The 6,732-nt window shown below is 44.4% G+C and overlaps 1 protein-coding gene across 1 annotated transcript in view; it reads right to left on the bottom strand.

The window, feature by feature from the left end:
- Positions 1-5,371, bottom strand: part of Syk (spleen associated tyrosine kinase) — a 64,044-nt gene extending 58,673 nt beyond the window's left edge. Inside the window, exons 1-2 of the mRNA XM_021215603.2 lie at positions 5,310-5,371; positions 4,958-5,217 (exon numbers count right to left, since the gene is read on the bottom strand). The gene's annotated coding sequence lies outside the window, so the exon portion shown is untranslated. The remainder of the gene's footprint in view (positions 1-4,957; positions 5,218-5,309) is intronic.
- Between the last annotated feature and the right edge of the window lie 1,361 nt (positions 5,372-6,732).

The following is a 6,732-nucleotide window of genomic DNA, read 5'->3' as shown; positions in this document are numbered from 1 at the left end:
AGAAGAAGAAGAAGAAGAAGAAGAAGAAGAAGAAGAAGAAGAAGAAGAAGAAGAAGAAGAAGAAGAAGAAGAAGAAGAAGAAGAAAATGGAACCGAGAGAGATAACATGGTGTATTTTTGACTGGGTGGAAATTTGTGTCAAGAGAAGTTTCAGTTTTATGTCATAAAGTTGAGGAGAAAATTATACTAGGTTCTGTGCAATCCAAAAATATGACAATAACAAAGTTTTGCCCTAGGAACAGCAGAGAGAGGCAATGGAGGAACAAGGAAGGAGGTAGCAGGGCATAGCACGATGGGCCGGTCTACATTTTGATGCTATAACAAAATACCCGAAGCTAGGGACTTTATAGAAGTTTATTGAGCTCACAGTTTTGGAAGTCCAAAACAGGGTGGCCCCATCTGTTTAGCAGCTGGTATGGCCCTGTGAGCAACAGAATGACATGGCCGAAGCAACCTTGGCAGGGGTTATGAGTAAGGAAGTCATCAGATCATCATCAAGTCAGGAGCCAAGGACAATCAGAAGCCAAGCTTGCTGTTTCAACTCAGGGTCCCTGAAGAACAATGCCAGACTCTTTTGAGGACAATGCCCCACAGTCCAACTCCCTGGTTAGGACCCACTTCTTAAGGGTACAACTGCTATTCAACACCCAAACACCCATACTGAGACTAGAATGCAAGCACACTGGCCTTCGGGGTCATAGGCAAACTATTCAAACCATAGAATACCCAAAGGTATATTCAAACCATAGAATACCCAAAGCTGATGAGGCTGCCAACCCTGAAGGTTACACAGGAGTCCTGGGCATGGAACACCATTGGGGAGGACGGTGGACTCTGGTCAGGTCTCCCGAGTAGAGATGCCATGACAAAGTGTGGACCCAGCAAGTCATGAATGATCGTAAGCACTGGCAGTAAACACTTGCTGAAACCGGTTAACCCCGCATCACAGAATAATTATCATTGGAAGGTATGGGAGTCTGGTTTCTACCCACTCCCCATTCTCAGCTACACTGTCTGAAGTTGATACATGAAATAAATTAGCCAGTATGCCATGCATACATACTGCTTTCAAAATGAAAAGCTTGCTTCCGGGAAGCTGGACAAAAAGATGGACACAAAGACTGAAAGGGAGAAGGGAATTCTCAGTTAAATTAAAACAAAGTAAAAAGACAAAATTAGCCCAGGTCACACTGAGACATCTCCACTGTCACGCCATAGGAACCATCAAGTGAAGGACATACGAGGCTGATCTCCCTAGAACAAAGGTCTATCAGTGAAGTCAAACGTACGGAAAGAGGCAGGAGTAACTTCTACTGTGTGGATTTCTTTTTATAGACATGCTGGACCCACATAAGTTCGTCAGTACTGGAATTATGGATTTCCCTAGCTGTACTGAGCCCTTCCCTCTCTATTCACAGCACCCAGGTCTGCCACACGGGTGTCTGTTCTACCTAACTGACCTATGCCCCCAACCCCCAAGCCTGAAGACTGCTCTAGGATGCAGGTCTCACACAGCTTCCAGGGTCAGGACTGCGTACGGGGGAGAAAGGAGTTCCTTTTGCTCTTCCCTCAACACAACCACTCTCCACCCCAACTAGCCATTACAACACTGAAAACCTGCCCACTTTCTCCTCCCACCCCAAGTCTCCAAGAAAGAGAAGACAAAGAGAGGGCCACACCCGCTCTACTAAACTGAGTGTGACATAAACGGAATGTGCTTTCTTTTGCGTGTCTTTGGTTTTAACCGTGTTTGACTATAGTTAATATTTAAATTCAGTCAGTGAGTTGTAAGAGACGCAGAGCAAAAATTACATCGGTTTGGTTTTGATTTTGTTTTGTTTATTTTGTTTTTGAGACAGGGTGTCATGTAGCCTAGGCTGACTCAAACTGGGTAAATGCCCAAGGGTGTCCTTGGACTTATGACCCTCTTGTCTCCACTTCCCAGGTGCTAGGATTATGGGTATGTGCTGCCACATCCAATTTATTTGGGGTTGGGGACTTCATACATGCTAAGCAAATACTCCATTGACTGAATTATATTCCTAGCACTTCTCCCAGAATACCCTATTTCTTTTCTTTTCTTTTCTTTTAAAAAGTAGAGCTCATTTAGTCTAGGTTGGTCCTAGTATTGCTAAAACCTTGAACTCTCGATTCTCCTGCCTTTGACACCAAAGTGTTATGGTTACAGATATGTCACCACACCTGTCTATTCAATCGATTCTTTTTTGTTTTTTAAAGATTTATTTACTATATGTAAGTACACTGTAGCTGTCTTCAGACACTCCAGAAGAGGGAGTCAGATCTCGTTAAGGATGGTTTGAGCCACCATGTGGTTGCTGGGATTTGAACTCCGGACCTTGGGAAGAGCAGTCGGGTGCTCTTACCCGCTGAGCCATCTCACCAGCCCCAATCGATTCTTTTAAAAGCTTATTTATTCTTAGGTATAGGTGTGTATGTATTTGTGTGTGTATTATGCATCTGTGTGTGTGTGTATACACATTTGTGCACAATCATGCTTGCTTGTAAAAGTCAGTAGATGGAGTTGGAGCCCCAGGGGCTGGAGTTCCCTATGGCTCTGAGCCTCAGTGTGGGGGCTGGGAAATGAACCCCTGCTCCTCTGCAAGAGCAGTAAGTGGTGTTAACTGCTGAGCCAGCTCTCCTGCTCCCATAATTGATTCTTTAAAAGAAACAAAACAAAACAAAGGAAAAACCCTCAAATGGGTCTAGGCTAACATTTTTGTCCAAGTTATAACCAAATACAAATTTCCCTCAAAATGTATGAAAATGCACAAATCTACATAAAATCCAGCCAGCCTCATTAGTATTTTAATCTTCTACAATATTTTCATAGGAAAACCTTTTGTGCCTAGTGTTCAAATACAAGGTTGAAGATTATGATGCTAAAATTCAACCAAGGTAAGAAATCCATCTACATCATTGTTAGGACTCTGTCTTCTGACATAAAAAGAAAAAAATCTACCCATAAAAATGAATATGTATGTATGTATGCATGCATATACATCTATATTTCTTTTTTACCTTCCCAGTTGTCAGCAATACTAATCCAGAAACAAGAGAAAATGTCTTGCATAGGAGGGCAGAGAGGCCAGCTGGGGCAGTTGGAAACAGGTCCCTACGGTGTCCAGCATCTCGCTGGACATTGGCTTGCATCTGAAGGGAGACTCTGCCATTCTTTGGGCAGAAGGAACAGAAAAAAAGTCAACAAAGGCCCAGCTGCAGAGAGAACCGGAAACTTGTCTTCCAAGGACTGCAGCTGTAAGGGATGGCCACGCCCCTTCCTGGAGAGTCTTGTGCTCACTCCTGAAGTCATTCTCACAGAAATGATGGGAACATATCTTTTTGAAACTTTATCTCTAAAGGATGAAACCCTGTACTCTTAGTTGGACGTCTGGGGATTTAGTTAAGATGCTTCAACTTTCGGTAAATCCTCGCTATTTCCCGACACAGGGGAGCTGCCCACTAGGTACTGAACTGCGAAGTGTCTGGCAGTAAATGCACTTGACTTTCAAAAGTCCAGCACAGTTTAAGGAGTCCAATACAGACCTAATTCTTAAACTCCAGGGTTGAAAAACAAGGCTTGTTTTTCTTTTCTTTTCTTTTTTTTTTTTTTTTCTCACTAAGTTTTAAGGAACCTCATTGAGCGACAACACCTGCTCTAAACGGACACAAGCTATTTATAGTTGATATCTATTCCCCTCAGAACATGAAGAAACAACGGTGCCGGAATAACAAAATACTGCCCGACAATGCCAGAGTGGCCCCAAGCAACTGTGTTCCCCTATACAAGTGCCTTTCTAAATTATAAATGTAAACCTTAAATCTTGAAAACTCCTAAATCCCAAACACACAATGAATGATGAGGGACAGTTTGCTGGGTACGTTCTACCAAGAGGCCATTGCTTAAAAATCAAAACTCAAATCGGAGAGATAATACCTACATGTAAAATATTAAAGATAGCCTTTAAAGGACTAAAAAAAAAAAAACCGCTCATACAAGCCTAGCAACAAAATCATATTTTTTACAAATCAATTTCACCTCTCAGGGGTGAGATACATTCCCAAAATATATTCCCCACTTTCATCCTAACTTCAGATATTTTTTATAAATTTTCCATTTTTAAGACTTTTATTAAATCTAAGCATCTCAGATACAGAATACCCATCAATCTCTGTTTTAATGCAAAATTTCCTTAAATCTATTAAAATTATTGAATTGGATAGAAAAAATGATTTGGTGAAATAATTTCAAGTGGCAAAGTTTATCACTTAAGTCACCTGCTATCTTGTAAGTATTTAAATCATTTTACTCAAATATATTTATACAGTATTTGAACTGTCATGTGGGGAGACGACAGACACATGACTACGCTTTGTGACATTCGATTTTAAAGCCGTCCTGTAGAGGCTGTGGGTTTGATTTGACTAAAGCAAAGGCCTGATCCCGGCACTCCAGGAATGCCCGGCATCACACGCGGTATTTTTTAAACATTATAATTTAGAGGTGTCTACCCGCCCATCTCTTTTGAATGCCACATGCTGAAATGTTTCAAGAATTTAAAAAAGAGAAGACGCCAAGGAAAAGAAAAATATCCCCAGTCGAGAATTTTACTTAACTTTGAACACAATCTTTGGTCAGCCAGGTAAAAATTAAAAATTAAAAAAAAAATTTTAAAAAAGCAAAAAACCGGGAAGCTGACTTCTCCAATTCTTTCTACTGTATGGACTTTCAAAGGAGTGGGTCTCCTTTCAATGGCTTTTAGGTGGGGTTAAGTTTTGGGAGCCATAGTGATATATATCCAAATGTACGTTGTAGTGCCTCAAAAGTCTCCAGGGATTTGAAGAGGTCACTTCACAAAGGAAGTCCGCCAGGTGGAGTGAACTTGCTGGCTTTGGCAGGGGTTCAGAGTTTGGGGAATCTGCTCTTTCCCTCACCTACCGCATTTCAGAGGCACTGGGACTCTGCAGCGACTCGCGGGCGGCGCGCACGACGACAGTCCCGGATCTCAAATTTTGGGGACGTTGCTTCGCTCCGGGGACGCTCACCGTGGAAGTCCCTCGGTTCTCCGATCCTCCAGCCGCCGAGAGGCGGAGCTCCCGGCTCGGCCCCGCTCCCTGCGCCCCGGGAGCGCGCGTTTGAAGGCGGGAGTCCTGGTCCCGCGCACCGAAGCCCGGCCCGTCTGTGCTCAGCCGCAGTCACTGGAGAGAAACGGCGGTCCAGCCTAGATTAGCCAAAGTCTGTCGCCTGGGGGTGGCCGAGACCCTGTGCTAAGGTGTGGAGTGGCTCCTACCTGGGCAGGTGGCCGCGTCCTCCAACTCCCTCTCCTCCTCTCTCCTCCTGTTTCTCCGCCGCCTCCTTCTCCTCCAGCCTGGCACACCCGGGTCCCCAGTTCTCCCGTCCGCCCCGCTGGCCGCTTCCTCCTCCGGAGAACTTCCTCAATGCGCCAGGACAGCGCCCTCGCTTCCTCCGCCGCCCCGAACCTGAGGCACACAGCACCCCGCCCAGAACCCAGCAGGGTTAGGCAGCGCCCAGAACGGAGCCGGGCCAGCCGGGCTGGGACGTACTCCGAGATCCAATATAGTAACACCTCCCACCCTGAACTCGAGCTACAACGGGACAGTACGCTGAACCGACCCTGAGACAATTAGGATCCCGAACTTAGACTTGGACAGCACGCCCAAACCGAGTCGGGGCAGTACGGTTGTAGTCAAGTAGCTCTAGATCCCTAAGCCAAGTCTCAGCCTATGAGCACGGTGAACCTGAGCTGAGGGGGGCAGAATCACTAACCTAGCTTGTCAGCACTGCTGAACTTGAAGAGGGGCAACGCCACAAACTGAGCTGAAGCCAGGCAGCACCTCTAGACAACTGGCCCTCAGTCCCCTCGCGAGACAGATTCAGAGGAATGGGTGCGCCCTTCTCCAGATCTGGAAATCTCTGGACCAAGCCCTCTTTATGCAGAAAGGAGGGTTCATGACCTAAGTTCAAGCTAGTCCCCAGGCCCCTTCTCCCTCTACCACAGTCCAACAAAACTGTGGCTGAGACTTTTAACTACATGGTGTGTTTAAAGTCAACAGGCCATGATACTTCTGCCAACACCATGGCATGAGAACTTAAGTGAATCGAAAGATGCTTTTGCCTGACCAAAGCTGTTTTTGAGGGCGTTACCTGTTACCCACAATCTTGACTCCTATCCTGCAGTTCTTGTCATGTTTTTTGGTTTTGTTTTCTGTTAATCTGTTAACGCTGTAAGGTTTGAAATGGTCACTTTTATTAAGCTCTAACTAAAAATAAGTAGAGTATTTAGATACAGTAAATAAATGAATGAATAAATAAATAAAATTGAGATTCTAGATGCAGTTTGTGGTGAATTTTAAAGAGCAGTGTCCTGTCAAAACACAGAAACAGGGATGGCTTAGGAGGTAAAGTGCTTACCATGCAGTTAGAAAGACCTGAATTTGATCCCCAGTACCCATGTGAAAACTGGGGTAGAAGGGCATGTAGCAATAAATAATAAATAAATGGGAAGACAGTGAAGTATGGTACTTAAGACACGTGGAAATGATAGCAAGAACTATCACAAAATACTTTGCCAAAACCATAGTTTTGTACAAAGGCTACCACAGCCTTACACAGAAAACCTTTCTGCAAGGATGTAGATCCAACTAATTCCCATGTCACTTTGAATGGATATTGCTCTTATTAGAGATCTTGCA

Source organism: Mus pahari, chromosome 16 (assembly GCF_900095145.1).
Source record: "Mus pahari chromosome 16, PAHARI_EIJ_v1.1, whole genome shotgun sequence".
NCBI lineage: Eukaryota > Metazoa > Chordata > Mammalia > Rodentia > Muridae > Mus > Mus pahari.
Note: the sequence above shows the minus strand (reverse complement) of the source record. Positions and strands in the feature narration are given on the sequence as shown.